This window comes from Canis lupus, chromosome 1, assembly GCF_011100685.1.
Source record: "Canis lupus familiaris isolate Mischka breed German Shepherd chromosome 1, alternate assembly UU_Cfam_GSD_1.0, whole genome shotgun sequence".
Classification (NCBI taxonomy): Eukaryota; Metazoa; Chordata; class Mammalia; order Carnivora; family Canidae; genus Canis; species Canis lupus.
The window spans coordinates 115,768,698-115,791,017 of NC_049222.1; the positions used below are offsets into that span (position 1 = coordinate 115,768,698).

General features: G+C 46.9%; 1 protein-coding gene across 6 annotated transcripts in view; it reads right to left on the bottom strand.

The window, feature by feature from the left end:
- The window catches only part of SIPA1L3 (signal induced proliferation associated 1 like 3), a 234,864-nt gene that overhangs the window by 157,702 nt on the left and 54,842 nt on the right, over positions 1-22,320 (bottom strand). Inside the window, exon 1 of one of the 6 annotated variants that reach the window (XM_038529022.1) lies at positions 8,575-8,915. The exons of the other annotated variants lie outside the window; for them this stretch is intronic. The gene's annotated coding sequence lies outside the window, so the exon portion shown is untranslated. Of the gene's footprint in view, positions 1-8,574; positions 8,916-22,320 lie in introns of those variants that run through there. 6 annotated transcript variants of the gene reach the window in all.

Consider the following 22,320-nt stretch of genomic DNA (forward strand, 5'->3'; position numbering starts at 1 on the left):
TCTGTGCTCAGAGCTCACATGCTCAGGAGAATGGTGCAAAAAACAAATGAACATATAAGGTCAGATGGTAAGTACTGTAAAGAAAAATATAGCAGGGGACAGAAGACGACAGGAGGGACCGTTTTAGACAGGGTGTTCAGCAAGGCCTGCTGGAGGCAGTGTCTCAGCCATTCAAGCAGAGACTTGAATAAAGTAACGAAATTATATGTGCGTGCATACGTGTATGTAATTTTGGATACGTCTGTCTGTATATAAAGTACATACACACCCAGAGCGGGGACCACAGTGCCTGCTATGGAAACCTAAAGTGATCGAGTTTGATCGTTAGGAGTGCTGTAGGGCTGAATGGGATTGGCATCTTCATAAAACCTACACTCTTCCCTCAGATTCCAATATGAGAATTACTAGTAAAAGGTGTTCCTTTTTCTTTCCTCTTTCATGCTTGATAACGACAAGAAGGCGCTCCCTATTAGGACTTATTCCCTGTTGTCCCAGCAGCACCCCACAGTACAGGCACCCTAATCCATCCAGTCCCCCAAGGATGGGCATGGAGGGCGGCTGCCATCTTTGCTCTGACATACAGTGCTGTCATGAACCCCACGGACACAGATGACTTCCCTCACTTGGGAATACCTGTAGACAAAAATTCCTAGACACGGACCTGCTGGGGCAAAGCAAAGGTGTGAGCAAGGCTCACAATGACAGATCCTGCCAAAGTCCCCTCCAAAGTGAGGGTTTCATCTTCTCTCCCGGCAACAGTGGACAAATCTTATCCACCAGGTCAATCAAGTATCTTTTCCTACATCTGAAAGGCACCTATTTCTACAGATGCTGCCCATGGCAGTGTGGCGAACATGTCATCTCCCTGGCCAGTGTTCCAAAGCCTCCTACCTTTCCTGCCCTTTCTCTCCTTCCCTCCACATGCAGTAGAAGGGAAAATGATTGTGCTTGCATCAGCAGCACATATACCTCCCCCCCCCCCCCAAAAAAAAAAAGAGAGAGAAGGAAAAGGACTAGAGCCCAACATCCTGTCACTATGTTCACTACATGCCTTGGCCTTGTGAAGGCAGGATGAGAGCAATGCTGGCCTCAGAAGGCTGCTGTTAAGATTCAATGAAATGACACAGGTAAGGGACTTAGAATAATGGCTGGTACTCACTGCTTGATATACTTACTGTCATTATTATGTTTGTTAAGTGGGAATCATCACTTAAAAGCTTTGCATGTAAAAAGCACTTAGTAGTATGCCTATTATGAAGTAGCTACTGTTTTTTATTATATTATTATAATTTTGTCTATTTCCTCGGCAAGAGTCAGTGAAGTGTGTATCTGGTGGAAGGGGTCACACCCTTAACAAAATGGATGCAGTGCCTGCCTTTATGGAGCTGATACCATGGAGAGGATGACAGGCCCCAAATATACCAACTGGGGAGTTCCGGGAAGAAGGGCAGTGCACAGTCAGGGAAGTGATGTTTAAGGAGAGCTCTGAAAGAAGAGTCAGCATGGGCAGGTCAGAATTGGGTGGGGAGGGGGTTCGGGGGGGGGGGGGGGGGCGGGGGGGAACAGGGAGAAGAGGAAGCACTCCTGGGGGCAGGGAACAAGTGCCACGAGCTGAGGAACTGAAAGCTGGCCAGGTGGCTGGAAGGCAGATGCAGAGAGATGTGCAGGATAAGGCCGGGGCAGGCACCAGGCGGGGGCTGTGGCCTGGTGGGTTGGCAGTTCCATAGGGTGCTGCTTCAGAAACATGGACACTGCATGGGACACACCTCATCCTCCAGTGGCCTAGGACTGAAATGACATTTTAGTGTCCCTACGGCCCAATCACCATCCTCAGGGTCTTGCTTAGATGACTCCCAGCTTAGAGGTCCTGGGAAGAGGACAGAGTAAGTACCCAGGAGAGGACAGGGTGAGCAATGACCCCATCCCTGCCTACAGCCGATCACCCCAGGGAGAGCACCTGCTTCAGCTGGGCCTGTCCTGGGAACCCCTTCCTGGTCCTGATGAATGAGCCAAGGGAGCCACAGGGAGGGATCTTCTCTTTCTGGGGTTGTGGTGGGCTTGGGCCTAGAGAACACAGGGCCGTTCTCTTTGGGAGCGTGTGCAGGTGGACAACTTGGGCTGTGGACGGCCAGCTTTCCCACCCGGTGGGAGGAAAGGCAGAGAGAGACACTAATATAAGGGAGTGGAATACAGCAGACACGGGGGGGGGGGGGGGGGGGGGGGGGGGGAGCCGTGAGGAAAGAATCCTGACAGTGGCATTCGTGTTCCGCTCCCATCCTCGGGCTGGTGCCGCCCAGCCCAGCCCTCCCTCCGGTTCAGCCCATCCTCGGAGCTTCTGGGCGGGGACAGCCGGCTCGGTGAGCCCACCCTGGCCAGTGATTGGGTCAGGGGAGGTCACGTGACCCGCGCTAGCCCAATGAGCACGCAGCTCTGATGCCCTACATAAAGGTGGGGGGCAGATTCCGCCCCCCCACCCCACCCCCAACAGGCAGTCTTAAACCTGGACCAGTGCTGACAGCCGGTCTGCAGCCTCCAGGGCAGCCAGGTTTGAGGATGACCCTTATCGGAGAGAGGGATGGAGGGACAGAAAGTGGGTCACTGGTGATGGCCCTGAGCTCCCGGCCCAACCGGCCCAGAAGCTGACCCCACCGCTGGGCTTTCCAGTTGCCTGAGCCGATCCTTCCCCGAGGGCTGATGGTGTTTCTGTTACTTGCGACCAAGTAACTGCCTAGTACACAGTCCTTCCTGAGGCTTTGCTTTCGTTCTTCTGGGCCATCCAGCACCCTCTGGTTACATTCTTTTTCACCTGTAGCCTTCAGGTGCTCTAAAGCAGTACAGCAATTTGGCCAATGACTTGAACTTGCCCCTGCCACAGTTTCCCCAGCTGTTAAATGGGGATAAGAATGATAAACACTTCACTAGGTTGTTAAGAGGATTAAAATGATATAAAGAATACCTCGTGCATTGTAAATTCTCAGCACATTACCAATTATTATTCTAAAGCACTGAAGGGTAACTGAAAGGTCTCAATCTCAGTAAGCAATTAGCTGCACCCCTCCCCTATCTTGTTTGCTGTTTCTTTGTTCAGGTCAGCAAGTTCTTTCTTTGCAAACAGTCCCAAAGAAGAGCCAGCCCAGTTTCTGTCAGGAGGATGGCAAATCTAGCCTCAGTGGGGGATCGGAATGAAAGAGATTTGACGCAACTTCTCCGGGTTAGCTGGGTGGTGGAGGAAGCCCTCATGAGCTCATTTCTCCATCAAATACAATCTGAGGTCTAAAGTTTCAAAACACAGGCTGGGGCACGCTGGCACCGTCCCACAAGAGGACAAAGAAAAGAGAAAAGAGCCTGGATGGAAGAGAAGCCACGACACGGCAGGTTCCACAACTAACTCTGTCGGGAGGAGGCTCCCGGGCTGGCTTCCAGCCACATCCGCTCTCTGCACAGCTATGAGGCTGCAGGAAGAAGGGACCCCAGCACGTCTGTATTTACAGCTGGGAACTGGCACAGGCACGGGAAACTCGGAAATAAATTCAGTCAGGAAGTGAGAACTGGAAGATGCTTCCATAGCAACGCCCATCTGGAGCTCCCTGCCCGCAGCTGGAAACATTCAGAAGTGAGGCTTATCTAGAGATGTCCACCAAATTCACTTTTTCCATTTGCACCCGGAGTATGTTACTTGCACTTCACTTCCTTGGGGAGCCTCCGGGAAGCCCCTGTTCTATGGCTCAAAAAAAAAAAAAAAAAAAAAAAATCCTGTCCTTCTGAACATTTGGAACACAGGGCTGTTCTTGTGTCTTCTCCCTCTCTCTCTGGAGAGACAGACTGCCTTGTGTCTGCCTTGCTCACTGGTACCTGGTCCAGAACAGGTCTCTAATCCATGTTTACTGAATAAATAAATCAAATGTTTTGTTCTCAATTTTGTTGCTATTCATAACTTCAGCTGACACGTAAGCACCCATATGTTCATGGCAGTGAACTGAGATGTGTGACACCTCATGAGGTACTTACTACTCTTATGTTGGTTGTAAAAATGAGGTTCCTTCTCAAGGTCAGAGTCACAAAAGTAACGAGTTCTTTCAACTCGAGAGAAGGATGCAAGGCAGTGTGAATACTATGAGCAGGGCTAGGCAGGTGGAGGGATGGATAATTAGTAATCGGCTTTGATACTAAGAACTTTTTGGGTAGAAATTTTATAGAGCTGGAAATATACCTCATCAAGGAAGTTCGGAACACAGGCTTCTTGGGACACAAACATTAAACAGATGGCTGCATTCTGGGAGAATTCTATCCAACCTCCCCAGAAACCATAGCTCACACGATTCCCTATTTTTTTTTTTTTTTTTTTTAAGATTTTAAAGAGAGAGAGAGAGAGATGGGGAGGAGGAGAAGGGGAAGGGGCATAAGAAGAGGGAGAGAATCTCAAGCAGACTTTCTGCTCAGCGTGGAGCCCTATTCAGAGCTTGATCCCAGGACCCTGAGATCATGACCTGAACTGAAACCAAGAGATGGCCACCTAGCTGAGTTACCCAAGTGCCCTGTGATTCCTTAATTTTTAACATATTTTTTCTGTTTATGAAAGGAGTATATGTTTATGTATATATAAGCATATTGAAAAACTTGGAAAATAAAGAAATGTGCAAAAAAGAATATAGTTATCCATAATCTCCCCACCAAAGGATAAATCTCCCTACTGTAAAGATGTTGGTTTATTTCCTTCCAGTCTTTTTTTCTAGTGTGAGTGGTATGTGTAAGAGAAGTGGAGAGATTTTTTTCTCTTTGAAGTCTCCCATCAGCGGTCCTGGTGGCTCAGTGGTTTAGTGCCGCCTTTGGCCCAGGGTGTGATCCTGGAGACCCGGGATCGAGTCCCGCATCAGGCTCCCTGCATGGAGCCTGCTTCTCTCTCTGCCTGTCTCTGCCTCTCTCTCTCTGTGTCTCTCATGAATAAATAAATAAAATCTTAAAAAAAAAAAAAAGTCTCCCACCTGCTTTAACTATGAGATTTTAAAACTTCAAATGAAAAATAGTATTTTTAAATGGCAGTTATACCTATCTCCCTAAACTACAGACTTGGGGAGGAAGGAGCCTTTGCTGTTCCTCTCTTCCAATTTCTGCTTCCACCTGAACCCTACTGCAGACCAGCAGTTCTCCATCCTAGCTGGGCCTGACCATGACAGTCACTGCCATGGTCAGGATTAAATTAGCTACTTTCATGGAAGAGGCCATTTAAAATATCTGACAAACTTTCTCTAATTTAATCCTTACAATCCTACAAGGCAGGTATCATCATGTTACAGATGAGGAAACTGAGACAAAAAAGGATAAGTGACTGGGGCACCTGGGTGGCTCAGTCTTAAGGTTAAGCATCTGTCTTTGGCTCAAGTCATGATCCTAGGGCCCTGGGATCAAGTCCCAGGTTGGGTTCCTTACTCAGCAGGGAATCTGCTTCTCCCTCTCCTTTTGCCCCTCCCCACTGCCTGTGTGCTCCCCGCTCTCTCTCTCTCAAATAGATAAAATCTTAAAAAAAAAAAAAAAGTTATGTGACTTCCCCCAAGGTCACCTGGCTGTTACGTGGTAATGATGGGATTTGAACCCAGGCCACATATGGCTCCAGATGTCCCCCTTTCCCTGGTCCACACTGCTCAAGACCTTGGCAACAATGACACCAACTACGAGCTTCAGGGCAAGGTTCCCAATGTCCCTATTGCCAAGTGTGTCATCATGATTATTCACACTTCTCTCCAGACTAATTTTGTTTCCTAAAGGAAATGAGAAATTGCTGAAATTCAGCATAAGTGAGACGGCCGGAAGCTATAGTTGACCACATCCACATGTGGGTCTCCTGTGGGGCTGCATAAGAAACATTCTTAAATGATGACCTTTCTTGAGAGTCCAGGGTCAGTTCCGGGGTCATTCACCCTCCAATGCTGAGACCCCACCCAGCACCAGATGGGATGTGAAGGCCCCTCCCTAACTTCCCAGGCGCCAGCGGGATGGAGAACAAATCTAGCTGGAAAACTCACAGCCTGAGTCAATCTGGAGAAGGGGCTGGGGGCAAAGCCTGTTTGGCAGGGCTGGGCAAGGCCTGCTCTTGTGTGTTCAGAGGCCTAGTGGGGCTAGAATCAATATCCAGTTACTGCGGAGGCTCAGCCAGTTCTGTTTTTTGCCACCAGCACACAGATCCTTGGGACAAAAGCAGCTCGTGACTCCCTCCACCCAGTGGCAGAACCACACCCGCCTGGGGCGGGGGTGGGAGGAGTGGGGGTGGTTTCCAGGAGTTAATCACTAGGGAGTCTGTCTCCCCTCCAGGGATGGAAGAGAAAACTTCTATTTCAGAAAAAGGTCACCGCATGTCCAGTTCAGATGAGAAACTGCTGCTCTGGGCCTGAAAGCCACTATCCTTCTAGCGGCTGAGCCCAAAGATCTCCCCACAAGGGGGTTCCATGGCGGGGGGTATGCACTTAGGGGGCTACAAGACTGTTTATCCAATGGGCCCTCCAACTACCTATGTGCAGCAGGAATTAAGTAGCTGTTTACCACTACTGAATTTTAGGCTCTATGTTTTGTGTGTGTGTGTGTGTGTGTGTGTGTGTGTGTCCGCACGCATGCACGAGCGCATGTGTGTTGAGAGACTGAGTGGGGCTGGGTTGGTTTTGTTAACATTCAAAGAAAAGGGTAGAGGGAAAGGTACAGTGAACTCCCATGTACTCCAACCCAGATTCAGTAATTTTGAAGATCTTGCCACACCAGCTTCTTCTATTCCTTATCTATTCCTCCCCTCTTCCTTCTTGCTGAAGTATATCCCAGACATCATGGCATTTTACATGTGTCAGTTAGCAACTCTGAAAAATATGGACATTTTCTTATGTGTCTTAACTGAGCAAGAGAAAAATGGATTTCTTTTTTCCCGAGAAATAAGACCCTCGAGAAGTAGTGACAAAGGAGTAGGGAGGAAATGGGTCATATTACCTTCTACCGATGGGAGTGATGGCTTTCTGGAGGGCCACCTGGCAATACAAACCCAAAAACGTTTAACAACCTCTGTGTGCCTTCTGACTCAGCTTTTCCATTCGTGAACTCATCCTATATATATATATATATATATATATTTGCTGATGTCTACCATGTAGCTGGCAGTGTCCTGAGCACTTTGCTCCCTGGTTCAGTTGTGAAAATGGATGCACAGAGAGGTAAAGCTGTTTGCCCAGGGTCACACCACTCTGATGTGCCAGAGCTGATATCCGAACCCGAGCCATCTCGCTTTAAGTGGCAATACCAGGTCCTGGGCAAAGTAGCATCTTAGGCCTTCCACATGGGAGGCCATTGCTCTATGTTCCAGGGAGCACTCTCTACCCACCCTGGTGAATGCTTATTATGTGCAATCTGCCCCAGACCCTATGTATGAGGTGGGGATGACCACAGTGGCCCCATTTTTCAGATTAGGAAACTAAAGTACAGAGGTTGAAGGCAGGTACCACCAGGTACGTGCTGGTGGACGGGTGTTGTGTGCCTAGCATCTCTACTTTATTGTTCAGGAGGTATGTCTCCACCATGCTGCTCCACCATCCTGGCAAGGCTGTGGTTCTCTGTGTTCATCCTTCACCCACCTTCAGACACCACAGACACCACCTTCAGGGATGGGAACGTGACCTACTGCTACAGACTGAATGTTTGTGTCCCCCACAAAACTTCTATGTGGGAAATTAATCTCCAATGTGATGGTATTATGATGTGGGACCTTCAGAAAGTGACTCGGTCAATCTCATTCATGCCCTTATAAAGGAGGTCCCAGAGAGCTCCCTTGCCCCTTCTGCCATGTGTGAGGACACAGCAGAAAGACAGTCATCCATGAACCCGGAGAAGCTGGCCCTGACCAGACAACAATTCTTTCGACATCTTGATCCTGGACTCCCCAGGTTCCAAGATACTGAGAAAGAGATTTTTAGGTTTATAAGCTACCCAATTTATGGTAAGTTTGTTAGAGCAGGCTGAATGGACTGAGACACCCAACCAGTCTTCCGTAGGGCTTGTATAAAGATGCTGAAGACGGGATCCCTGGGTGGTGCAGTGGTTTGGCATCTGCCTTTGGCCCAGGGTGCGATCTTGGAGACCCAGGATCAAATCCCACATCGGGCTCCCGGTGCATGGATCCTGCTTCTCCCTCTGCCCGTGTCTCTGCCTCTCTCTCTCTCTCTCTCTCTCTCTCTCTCTCTGTGACTATCATAAATAAATAAAAATTAAAAAAAAAAAAGAAGATGCTGAAGACAAGAAATCCTCTTTCCTCTGAGTTTATAAATCAGGAGGATTTGCACTTTAACCCTCCCTGTCGGGACAGTGAAGCCAACTGGAGCAACAGAGAGAAACACAGACCCAGTGACATGTTTGAGCCTCCTACCGGGGCTCGGACTGAAGCTCCCCTCCTCCAGGCTTCTCAGTGACATAAGACGAATTCATCTTACATCCCAAAGAGACTTGATTAGTCTACCCAGCATGCACTGTCCCACTGCCCGCTTTCATTCATTCTGGAGCCACCCTCCTCATGCAACTTCCCTTGTACCTGCCAGAAGTCCTACTTACCCTTCAAAGGCCAGCACAATAGCTGAGCGTGATTCTCTACACTCTTTTCTCTCCTCTCCAGCTCACTCCCCTCGACCGTGCCTGAGCAGGATCTCTGTCCTCTGTGTTGCCACAGCACTTGGTGCTCGCCTCTCTTTGCCCTGCATTGTGGCTGTCTGGGTGTCCCCTGCCAGGAAGGCAGTACTGGACAAGGGTTAATGCTGCAGGCTCCGCAGGAGGAAAGATGTGAGTTCACATCCTTGCTCTGCCACTACAAGACCTAGTAAAGCCATCTTCTTAGCTCTCTGATCCTTGATTTTCTTCATATACAGAGGGAGGTAGTAATAGTATCCCCCCGACAGCACTTAGTTGTGTAGCTTATGGTCACTCCTGACCCTTGTCACTTGCTGCTTCTAACTACAGAGACACCCACTTTCCCAGCCTCCGTCATAACCAGGGGCAATCACTGGCTCCTTTATGGCCAATAAGAGATAAAGCGAGGTCTGCTGGGGTTAGGAATGTTTATGAGAACATGTTCCCTTTGGAAAGGAAAGACACAGGAAGAGAAAGCCTTTTCCCCTGCCACTCTCCCCTGCCGGGCATGCTGTGTGTAAGGATGTGACCATAAAGCTAGGGCAGCCATCCTATGACTACACAATGACCGACAATCGGGATGAAACGGATGAAACGGATGCACACGAGGGCAGTGAGATAGAGAAAGCATCCAGTTCTCAAAGGTGTCACTGAGCCTCTATACTGACCATGCAGCTTGTTTCCTTCACACTCTGCAGTGAGAGAATTTGTAGTTTCCATCGCTTAGCCAAGAATCACTCGGCATCTTGTTACCTGCAGCCCAATGTGTCCCAACCAGCAGATCATCTCACAGAGTAAGGGGGGTTCAATGCCATCGGGCACGCTGAGTGCCTAGCATGTTGTTGGCACTCACTCAGTGTTGGTTAAAGATTGTTGACACTATCAAGGTTAGCGGCTTAAGGCCATTCCACAGTGTCTACACCCACTGCAGAGAGAGAAGGTGCCAGCATCAAATACTTGGCACGTTTTATCCCCTGCCCTGTCCCCTGACAGAAGGGATCACAGCTGCCAGAGCTGGTGCTCCACTCTGGGGTGGCCACAGCTGGTCTACAGGGGGGTGAAAGAGCAGAGCCTCGGAGATGGGCAAAGGGGGGGACCAACGGCTCAGCAACCTCTCCAGGGAGCTGCATGCAGCTTTTCCACTGCCAAACAAGGAGAGTAAAGCCCAGCTCAGCCCTGTTTTTTTCCTACCATCACGTGTCTCAGCTGCTAGGATCTATACGTACTGGTACCATTTTTGCCACGTCTATCCCCAGACCACCTGTACTCTTACTTACTTTGCATTTTTCTTTAACTGTATTCACTTTTATTTTGGCTTACATACCAGTGTTAGCCTCACCCAAAGCAGAAATAGCCACGGAGCACTGGATTTGATGTGCTATTGAAATTCTTTTCCTGTTACGCATTAAAATAAAAGTACAACTATTAAAGTGTTTATTCATACACCACCTCAAATTATCTAGTGGTATGATCTGACCTTGGGAAACCTGCCCCTGTGGCAGTAAGACATCATTCCTAGTCAGCATGCTCTTCCTACCCCCTTCCTCTGCACATTCTTTCATTTACGTTCTAGAAACACAAAAGCTTGAATGCCAGCTCTAAATAACCCTTCCAGAGGCTGAGATCTCTCCCCAACTCCCTCATCAGGGCTCTGCTCCCCTGGAACATATCCATGGTTTATACTTGCTACCTACATTGTCTTCTAGGAAGGGTTAATGATAACAGCAATAAAGCCAACATGAAACTTTCTCTGCGCTGGGTGCCACTTGAAGGGCTTTACATAGATTAACATGATCTTCATGATCTTCAAATGGTACCAAGTGAAGCAGGTGGTATAACCCCCACTTCATAGATAAGGGAACTGAGGCTCAGATGGAATTAAGTCACTTGCTCAAGGTCCCATCATTCGGATGTGACACGCCAGGGTGAAATCCAGGTGACTGACTCTTTGCTACTCTGCTGTCCCTACAACAGCCAGCACGACCAAGCTCAGTGCTGACAAACACTGAGAGTGAGCGAGTCTGAGGAACTCACCTAAAGTCAAGTAGCTGGGGACACCTGGACACAGGTCTGCCAATTCTCATGCTCACTCTCACCCTGCAAAACTGCCCACGGAGCCTGCTTATAGCACAGCCTGAATGGAACCTTCCTTTACTCCTGGACATCATGGTACACCTCCATCCCCTGGCTTCCTCACTGTCCCCTCTGAGTTCACGTTACTCAGGTCTGAGAGGCCAACTCTCCTCTGAAGAGGAAAAGAGTCCTTGATACGCTCAGAGCCTCACGTCACCATCCCTCACGTCCAGAGGCGGGGCTGGCTGACCAAACAGTTTCTAAAAGTAGTTTTCTAAAACCAACCCATTCATGACATTATTCTGTGTGGAAGGTTTCTCCTCACCTGGCTGCTGGCCTCATCCCCACATTCTTAATGACCATCATCATGACAGTCAATGTTTATGGGGCTTACCAGGAGTGTCCGGCCATGTGCTAACGTGTGCTAGATGCTTCACAAGTACTGACTCACTGAATGCCGGCAGCATCCTTACAAGGAGGGGACTAATAGTATCTTTATTTTAGGATCAGGAAATGCAGCCGCATAGAGTCTAACTCCAGTGGCCCAAGGCCAATGAGCTGGGTGGGACTGGTGGTTCCAGAGGCCCTGCCTTATCCACTTGGTGACACTACCTCCCACAACATAATCTTTCCCGTGTACTGAGTACTCACGGGATGCCAAGTTCTGGACTAAACACTTTACATAAAATGACCTCAGTGAATTAACACCACCACTCCCATACACGTATACCTCGATGAAGTAGGTATTTTAAAAACAAAGCGCCTGAAGCCCAAGAGAGGTGAAGTCACCTGCCCAAGGTCACACAGCTATAGCCCAGGGTACAGCCAGGACACGGTTCCTAACTACAGTGTGACTCCACAGCCATTAGCTGTAAGGCTCCATAGCCTCAGACCCAAACTTGGCCCTAAATCTCCCTATTTGCAGCTAGGTCCTCAGAGAAATCAATCTCTAGCTCCCAGAAAACAGGGAAGACCATCCTCTGAGTAACAGGGTATCAGAGTATAGGACAGAGCTCAGCAGCTGCACTCCTCCTCGTAATACTGCTCTGCACAGTCCCCAGGAAGCTGCTAGTACCTCCCTCCCTCTTCTCAGCAATGAACCCACTGAACTCATGGGCAGGGGGGCTCCAGGAGCCAGGCCAGGTCTTTCCAGGGTAATGATAACTGACCAGAGACACTCTCTCCTCCTAGTCCTGCTGTTAGGTGTTTCTCTACGGCCTTAGCTCTGGGGGTGTGAGGAGGTACTTCTTCCTTGAAGGTGTCCCACTGGGACTCTTCGCCTTCCTGAACCAGCAGAATCTTCTTCCTGCCTTCCTCTCTGGTCTCAGACAGATCAACCGGAGAGCAACCTTGGTCGTGTCCAAATGCCTGATGTGTTCACAGAGTGCGTAAAAGTGAAAACCCTAAAGACACGACAGCCCAGGTTCGAATCTCAGCTTTGCCATTTAGGATCTCAGATAAGTTATCTCCCCTCTCTGTGCCTCATCTGGAAAAGGGGGATAACAATATATCAAGGTTATAGCGTGGTTGTGGGAATTTAAAACACTTAGAATAGGGCCTGGCACTCAGAGCTATATAAATGTGTTAGTGTGCATGACCCAATAAAACATACTCCCGCTCCTCCTTCGGTGGGCAGAGATGTCCCTGGGCCTCTAAGACCCTGCAATCACCCACCAGCTACATATCAAAGGAGAGCAGACTCTCTTAAAAGACCTGCAGGCTTGCCAATGGCAAAGGGCACAGCAGCCTACATTTGGTGCAGGGTTCTTGGTTCCTGCTGACCAGTGGTGAGACAGCAGTAATTAGAGTCCACTTGCAATTATTTGGCTTGTTTGGCTGTGTGTATGTTTATTTTTCATTCCCACCCCCAATCAGAACAGAAAGTGCCAGGAAGGCAAGCTAGTGTTTCCAGACCCCCATGACTTAGCAAGAAATGGAATTCAATAAATGTTCCCTCCATGACCAGGGTCTTCTGTGAAGTGAATCCCACTCACCACCCCTACCCCTGCTCCCCCAGCACCGACTGTCTCAATTTGCTACTTTCCCCTCACATGCCAGGCCCAAGGCAGTGCCCACCACACAAGAGGCCCTAGAAGAGATATCCAGTGACTGAATGAGGTTCTCGGATCTATTTAACAAGAGCACCTACCACCTACCAGGCCTAAGAGACCAAAAAAGATGCCTCTCTCCCTGCTCCCAGGCAGCCAGTGATCTAGTCCATCTGGTCGCAGAGATCAAGATGTGGTATAAAATGACTCCGAAACACTCCAGGGTGGCTCAGCAGCCAAAAGAGAGGAGGGGCGAGGGGAGGGTCAGAAACAGGAGCCGACACCACTCCAGAATTCTGCAGAGTATACACTAGAGAAGGTGCCTCCCTGACCCTACCATACAGAACCCTAAGTAAACATATGAGCTCCCCTTGTGCAGACAACACCAGGCCAAACAAAAGGCCAGGTGGGTGGCCTACATGGTTGTCTTTCTAAGCAACATCAACAAACTCAGCAGTGAACCCCAAATCCTCTCTTCTTGAAGGCTGGCTCAATCAGGCCCATGCACCCCCACCTGGTGGGTGGAATTCCAAGGTGCAATCTGGATGTGCTGCGCCAATAAGCAGTGATGCAACGAGTTAAACGCATCTTGAGTAGGAAGGCCTGGTATGGATCCTGACCCTACCCAAATGCTGCAGCGTTTGTACCTCTGCGGGCACAGCTGAGCTTGAGGGCTTTAGGCCACTGGTTCTCAGTGGGGGATGATTTGCCACCCCTACCCCAGAGAACATTTGCACAGTTTCGGTCATGACTGGGGGCGGGGTGCTGCTACTACGGGCATCTGGCAGTTTGTGGTGAGAGGTGCTGCAAAATGCCCCCGTAATGCACAGGACAGCCCCCACAACAAAGAACGATCCCACCCAAAAAGTCAATGGTGTTATGGCTGAGAAACCCTGGGTCTAGGCTCTAAAACTATAAAAAACAGTGAATCATCAAGGGATCTGGTGAAAATGCAGACCAGATTCAGTGAGCAGGACCCAAGATGCCATGGTCTGAAAAAGCAGTCCAGGTGGGAACAGTGGCATTCAGCAGCATCCATATCCCCTGAGAGCTCCTTGAAATGCAGACCCTTAGCTCTTGTCCAGATCCTATGAATCAGAATCTGTATTCTCACAAGATTCGTAGGTGATTCCCAGGTACATTCAGTGAATGGAAATTAGGGAGTTCTGAAAAAAATCTCCATTCCTAGGTCTTCATCCGTTTGGCAGGAACAGTCACCACTGTGGAGGTTGCACACAGTTCACAGATCTCTGGCGACACATATCCTGTCAACTCTCAGCTTCTTGGCATCAAGTAACCTGTCCCCACCCCCAGGAGCAGAGCTGCTTTTGGAACCTGAGGCCTGGCTGGCTACCAGACACCAAGCTTCTGGGCAAGAATCTGGCTGATGTGTGAAGAAATGGGAATCACCAAATTTGACCATCTTAACTGTTGACAAAAAACTAGAGGAAAGAGGACTTCATCTCACAGTGACTTAAAATCAGAAGGTGATGATAATGATAGCTAGCATTTCCTGTGTGCAATATTCTGAGCTTGGGAACTTCCATCCCCATTCTACAGATGAGAAAGCAAAGGTAAGGTACAGGTTAGGGTCACAAGGTCACAAAGATGAGGAAGTGGTGCAGTCAGAGCTGACACCTAAGTCCAGGCTCCCACCTGCTGCTCTATTCCACCAAGCCCTGGTGTTTTAATACCGTCTTTACCTTTGGCACAAAGGAAAGAGCTCAATAATCCCCCACACTCCCAAGAAACAGACTCCATTTGGCTGGGCTGTTTTCTGGCACTTCTCCAGGGCAGCTAGCTTTCGGTTGTCCTACTTTGGAGAAGAAGAAAGTAGGCTTCAGGCACAGAGCATCAAAGCACAGCTGGGCCACCTTTGGGACAAAAATGTGAACCACGTTCTTGTCTGAGAAATCAGAGAACCTAGCTGTGGGGTGAAGGGCCTCTTCCTCGTGGACCTGAGCCCCTGGGTAAAGGCCTTCAGAAGGTTGGAGCGAGGCAGGTGCCAGGCCTCTGGTCCTCTCACATCTTTCTAGATGCCAGATCGGCCCCCCAACAGCCCTTTTCTCCAAACACTCCCAGGGATGGAAGAAAGCAGAGGCTTCAGGGAACAAACCCAAGGCCTATGAATCCCTCCCAGCAAATTCTGAACCTCGTTCACCCAACTCAAACCATGCCAGCCTCCTCTCTGTTCCTCCAACTTGCTGAACTTGTTCTGACCTCAGGGCCTTTGCACCCGCAGTCCTCTCTGCCAGGAACCGTCTTTGTTCGACTCTTTGCATGGCTGGCTCCTTTTCATCCTTCAAGTCTCAGATCAAATGTCACTTCCTCAGACAAGCCCTTCCTGACCGCACTAGTATCCCTCTCACCAACTGCTCTTATCACACAGTATCCTGTTTTAGTTAAGTACCTGGCACAGAGGAGAGAAGCCTTCTAAATATTTGTTGAATGGATACATGAATCTTTATTTCTAGTCAGGTTAATGAAATGATGATTATCTTCTTGAGGGTTCACCAGAACAACAGGCTCTAGTTTGCCAGAGCTGACACACTATTTGTGGAGTACCAGACCGGCCGTATTCCATAGCAACTAAAGAAGAATAAAAACAACAAAAACAATTACAATAATATTAATGCGGCTAATATTTAGCACACATGTGCTATGTGCCAGGAACTGTACAAGGTGCTTTACTAGCTCAAAGCTCATTAATTAAGCCTGTAATGAGCTCATTTTCACTTTACAGACAGACACCAAGGCTTGAGAAAGCCATGTCACTTGCCTTAAGTTCACAGTTTAGTAAGGATCAAATACAGCAGGAGGCCCTTCACCACTGCCCAGCCCTCATGCTGCACAGGGCTTATGGCGGTGCTCCCTGAGACTGGAATGTTAAGGCATCTGGGAAAGTGACTTGTTATTCTCAGGAGATTCAGCCCAGCTATGTCTTTGTCCCACAAAGAACTCATAGTCGCTCACAACTCCCAAAATTCCAACTCTATAATCGTATCTGTACTAAGTAAGCTTATTTTTAAGATTTTATTTATTTATTTGAAAAAGAGAGAGAGCACGAGCAGGGGAAGTGGGGTCGGAAAAAGCAGGCTCTCAGCTGGGCAGGGAGCCCAATGTAAGGGCTCAATCCTAGGACCCTAAGATCACAACCTGAGCCGAAGGCAGATGTTCAATCAACTGAGCCACCCAGGTGCACCCAAATTTTGTTTTATATGTAAAATATAAAATCACTGCTGTGCAGTCATTTTTAGCTTAAGTCACTGGTCAAACTGGGCTTCACTTCACCTGGAATTGAGCTGATTACTTGATGTATTTAAAGCCAAGACGCAATTACTCTTCACGTTCAAAACTACTGCATGAGACCTTATAGCACTAAATACCTTTTATACGTGTGCCTCTGTGCCAGACACTTTAGAATTTCAACTCATTTAACCCTCACAACCACCTCGTGGGGGTGCATCCTATTACTATCTCTACTTTAAAGATGAGGTCCCAAGTGGGGCAGTCTCTTGCCTGAGATCACCCAGCAGGTAAGCAGCAGAACAAGATTTGAACCTCAACCGCTGGCTCGGGTTTGCTTTCAATCACTGCCCTCCACTACCTCCCTAAGCCTGAGTTGACATTTGCTCAGAAGACATTGCATGTAAGTTCTGATTAGCAGTTCACTGTATCACAAGAGTCATTCACTCACTCATTCAGGCATGTTTTTAAAACCTTTCACATGGTCAGAATTTGGCTAAGGGAAGTGGATGCAAGGTTCCCACCTTCCAAACATTTGGCTTAGGTGAACTAATGACTGAAAAGACAATTTCATATCATCATAGTTAATCTGAGAGGTTCAAAGCTTTTCCACTAAGATCAGGAACAAGGCAGAGATGTCCTTTCTCACCACTATTTTTCAACATCAAGCTGGCAGACCTAGCTAATGCAGGAAGACAAGAAAAGGAAGTAAGATGTATACAGATTAGAAAGAAAACCGTCATTGTTCACAGATGACAGGATCATATGTGTAGATGTGTAGAAAACCTAAAAATCAAATAAAAACAAAGAAAACACAAAGCTCCTGGAATGAGTAAATGATTATAATAAAGTTGTAGGATACAAGATTAATATAAAAAATCAATTGCTGTGGTGTCTGGATGGCTCAGTCAGTTGAGAGGCTGCCTTTGGCTCAGGTCATGATCCCAGGATCCTGGAATTAAGCCTGGCATGGGGTTTCCCTGCTCAGTGGGAAGTCTGCTTCTCCCTCTGTCCCTCCCTCCACTCATGCTCTCTCTTGCTGGTACACACTCTCTCTCTCAAATAAATAAATAAAAATCTTTTAAAAAGTCAACTGTTGTCCTATATACCAGCAATGAAAAAGTGCAATTTGAAATTAAAAACTCAATGTCATGTACGTAAGCATCCCCCAAAATGAAATATTTAGGTATAAATCTAACATGTACAAGAATTATATGAGGAAAGTTCTGATGAAAGACATCAAAGAACTAAATAAACAGAGATATTCTATGTTCATAAATAGTTAGATTCAATGTTGTCAAGATATCTGTTCTTTCTAGCCAGGCATTGTGACATGTGCCTGTAGTCCCAGCTACTTGGGAGGCTGAGGTGTGAGGATGCCCTTCAGGTATATGCACTAAGTTCAGCATCAATATGGTAACCTCTCAGGAGCAGGGGAGCCACCACGTTGCCTAAGGAGGCGTAAATTGGCCCAGGGCAGAAATGCAGATCAAAACTCCTATGCTGATCAGTAGTGGGCTCATGACTATGAATGCCAGTACACTTCTACCTGGGTACCACAGTGAAACCCCATCTCAAAAAATAGAAAACAAAACAATAAAAAGACAGCAGTTCTTTCCAACTTAAATCTGTAGATTCAATGTAATCCAAGTAATTCTTAATACTGGAGAGGGGCATATGGGTTGGCTTAGTTGCTTAAGCTCCACTCTTGATTTTGGCTCAGGTCATGATCTCAGGGTCATGAGATCGAACCATTAGGCTTTGCATTCAGTGGGGGCTCTGTTTGAGATTCTCTCTCTCCTTCTCCCTCTGCCTTCGCCCCACTCTCTCTCTCTAAATAAATAAATCATAAAAAAAAAAAAAGTTTATATGGAGAGCCAAAGACCAGAATAGCCAACAAAATACTGGAAGAGAGGAACAGACTTACTACAAAGCTACAGTAGTTAAGAAAGTGTAGTATTGGTGAAAGAATAAACAGATTAATGGAACTGAATGACAGCCCAGAAATAGACCCACATAAGTAGTCAATTGATCTACTTACAGAAGCAAAGACAATAGAATGGAACAAAAATAATCGTTCTAACAAATGGTGCTGGAACTGAACATTCATATGCAAGAAAATGAATCTAGACACATACTTTACACCTTTCACAAAAGTTAACTCAAAATGGATCACAAACCTAAAGGTAAAACAAAAAATTATATTACTCCTAGAAGAAAACCTAGGTGCCTTTGGATATAGTAATCATTTTTAGATATAACACCAAAGGCATAATCCATGAAAAAAAGAGCTGACAAGCTGGATTTCACTAAAATTGAAAGATTTTAGTGACCAAAGATCTTAACAGACACCTCACCAAAGAAGACACACAGATGATAAATAAGCTTTTGAAAAGATGCTTCACATTATAAGTCATTAGGGAAATATAAAGTAAAATGAGAGGGGTGGGAAGCCCAGGTGGCTCAGCGGTTTAGCACCGCCTTCAGTCCAGGGCGTGATCCTGGAGACCAGGAATCAAGTCCTACATCGGGCTCCCTGCATGGAGCCTGCTTCTCCCTCTGCCTGTGTCTCTGCCTCTGTCTCTCTCTCTCTCTCCATGAGTAAAATAAAATAAAATATAAAATAAAGTAAATAAAATAAATAAAACAAAATAAGATAAAAAATAAAATAAAAAATAAAATAAAATAAAATAGAATAAAAAATCTTAAAAAAAATAAATAAATAAAATGAGAGGGGTGTCTGGCTGGTTCAGTCTATAGAACACGTGACTCCTGATCTTGGGCCCATGAGTTCAAGCCTCACAATGGGTGTAGAGCTTACATAAAAACAAACAACACAACAAGGAGATGCCATCACATACTATTAGTATGGTCAAATCCAGAACACTGACACCAAATGATGGTAAAGATGTGGAAAAACAAGAACTCCCACTCATTGCTGGTAGTAATGCAAAAATGGTACAGCCACTTTGGGAGATAATTTGGCAGTTTCTTACTAAAGTAAACATACTTATACCATTTGATCCAGCAATCATGTTCCTTGGTATTTACCGAAGGAGTTGAAAACTCCTGTTCACACAAACACTTGCATACAGATGTTTACAGCAACTTTATTCATAATTGCCAAAACCTGAAAGTAATCAAGACATCCTTTAGTAGATGAATGGATAAAGTCTGATACATCCAAACAATGGAATATTATTCAAGCCACAAAAAGATATGGACAAACTTTAAGTGTAATTACTAAATTAAAGAAGCCAATCTGAAAAGGCTACACACTGTATCTTCCCAGTCATATAATATCCTAAGGCAAAACTATGGAGACAGTGAAGAGATTGATGATTGCCAGGGGTTAGGGGGGAGGGAAGGATGAACTCCTGGAGCACACAGGATTTTTACGGCAGTGAAACTACGCGGTACGATCCTACAATGGTAGATACGTGTCATTATATGTTTGTCCAAACTCAAAGAATGTACAGCAAGAGTGTGTAAACTATAAAATCTGGGTGACAGCAATGTGTTAGTGCAGGTACATCAACTATAATAAATGTACTACTCTGGTGGGTGATGTTGATGATCAGAGAGGCTGTGCATGAGTGGGGTAGAGGGTACTCTCCATTTTGCTATGAATCTGAAATTGCCCTAAAAAGTAGAGTCTAGGGGATCCCTGGGTGGCTCAGCGGTTCAGCACCTGCCTTTGGCCCAGGGTGTGATCCTGGAGTCCCGGGATCGAGTCCTGTGTCGGGCTCCCGGCATGGAGCCTGCTTCTCCCTCTGCCTGTGTCTCTGCCGCTCTCTATCATGAATAGATAAAAATCTTTAAAAAAAAATAAAAATAAAAAGTAGAGTCTAGGGACACCTAGGGCTCAGTGGTTGAGCCACTGCCTTCAGCTCAGGGCATGATCCCGGAAATCCAGGATCAAGTCCCACATCAAGCTCCCTGCTGGGAGCCTGCTTCTCCCTCTGCCTAATGTCTCCGCCTTCTCTCTGTCTCTCTCATGAACAAATAAATAAACTCTTAAAAAAAAAAAAGAAGTAGAGTCTATTTAACAACAAAATCAGGCTATCAAAATAAGCCATCAATGAAAAGATTCATGTTATTCTGAGATATCAGATATCCATAATTTAAAAAATTGTTTGAACTGAACATTATAAAAAAATCAGTTTGTTTCTTTTTTAATTAATACTTGAGGGCAACCTGGGTGGCTCTGCGGTTTAGCGCTGCCTTTGGCCCAGAGTGTGATCCTGAACACCTGGGATCGAGTCCCGTGTCGGGCTCCCTGCATGGCTCCTGCTTCTCCCTCTGTCTGTGTCTCTGCCTCTCGCTCTCTCCTCTCTGTGTTTCTCATGAATAAATTAATAAAAAAATCTTAAAAAAAAAAAAACTTGATTTTTCACACATCTGCAATAGATCTGATGCAGACCCATCTCTTGGGGACAATGAGAGGGTTAAATGAGTTAACCCAAGCACCTGCAATGCCTGGCAAAGAGTGAGGGCAGAGTGTTATCTATTACTATCTCCAGCACCCTGGACAGTACCCTGACACACAGTAGGTGCTCCCTGGCCAGTGGGCGGCCAACCATCTACAGAGAGAGGCCCAGCCCAAGGGAGGAGGTGACCTGGAAGGCCTCTAAGAGCCAATGGGGTTGTCCTCTAGGCAATCAGACAAGTAGGTAAATAAGACTTGCCTAGAAAAAACCGGTTCTGCAGCCTTTCTCTGGCTGCTCTAGGCACTCTTCCCAGAGCCTGCCTCTCAACTTTGATCTAGGAGGTATAATTGTTTCCCTGATTAGACAGATACAACTCAAGAGACTTTAGAGTCCCTCACAAGCTTTCTTCCAGCACCTCAGGTTGGAGGCCAGCAGTTTTGCCACATCACTTTCTGCAAATCGACCCCAGCAACATGGACATGTGTAATGTGCTGGGAGGAGGGCCCCTTGTGATGGATAGACTGGTAAATGGATTCACATGCTCACCAAAATTTACCGGGCACCCCTGTGATTATGTATTTCTCTTCTACTGGGAGAGTCAATTAGGAAAATTCTAGATTTCCCAGTCCTCCTTGCAGTTAAGTGTCTTCCCGAAGAGGTGAAGTGTCCCTGGTAACAAAGGGCATTGTTCCCCTGGAAAGACGGTGGCACTGTCATCACTGCCATCGAGTTCTCCCGAGTGTAACGTAGACTTCCTGAGGGAACACAGAGTGTGCAATAACAGTACCAATAATAGCCGGTGTCCACTGATGTCACCACTTGTCACACACTATTTTAAGTGCAACACAAATGTTAACTCATTTCCTCCTCAGCACCGGACCAAGAGGCAGATATTATTATTATTTCCATTTATAAGTGGAAATAATAAAGGGCACAGGGGATAAGTTACTTGCCCAGTGTAGACCGTAACCCACAGAGGAGTTACCAGTACCCAGGTGATGAGGCTGTCGAATAAAAAATTTTCACCGTGAGCTATGCTAACAAAGTATGAGCCCCAGCCAGGCCTGTAAAAATAAATGGAAGCTGCCATCACCACCAGATAATGAGTACTTACTATGTGGCTACCTTGGGACTGAGAACACTGTGTGTGTTACTCTCCAAAAACCCCTGTGCTTGGCACTGCACTGTGTCAATTGAAAAGATGAGCGGTGATGGACTTGTCCTGTGTCACACGAGAGGTATGGGCCATGGAGGCCAGAGGTACGGGCCTGCAAACCTCTAGACACTGGATCACACCTCCTGAGAATAGCTCACAAGAGAAATTTTCTTTCATTATTAACCACAGTCAATAGCTGGCTCTCAAGGACATTCTTGGCCTCTCCTTTGCCGCACGTGATAAAGGCCACATGTACTTGGCCACAGAGAAAAGCAGGGCATGGAAGGAAACAGAGCAGAACTCCACACCCAGGTGCTCCTAGAATCAAGGCCACAGTCCCTCCCTTGGCCTTCAGGCCCTGGCAGCCGCAACAGGCCCCTCCTCCTCTACTGTAGCCTCCCAGGCCCTCCCTCGACCCTGGAGGAAGCCTTGCTCTCCAGGACCTCCACACATGCTGTTCAGGCTATCTTCTCTGCCTGGAATGCTCTTGCTCAATACACACCTTTCTCTTCCCCTGAATTAACTCCTACCCATCCTTCACTGTTCAACGGCTAAGAGAGATTTAAAAAAAAATAAAATAAAGCAAAGTGTAGGACAGGGTGTATGCTACATTTTGCATAAGGAAGGGAAGATATAAATAGATGGAAGTATTTGCTTAAAAAAAAAACTCTAGAAGGATATGCAAAAAAACTAATACAAATGGTTGCTTACAGGGTGGAGG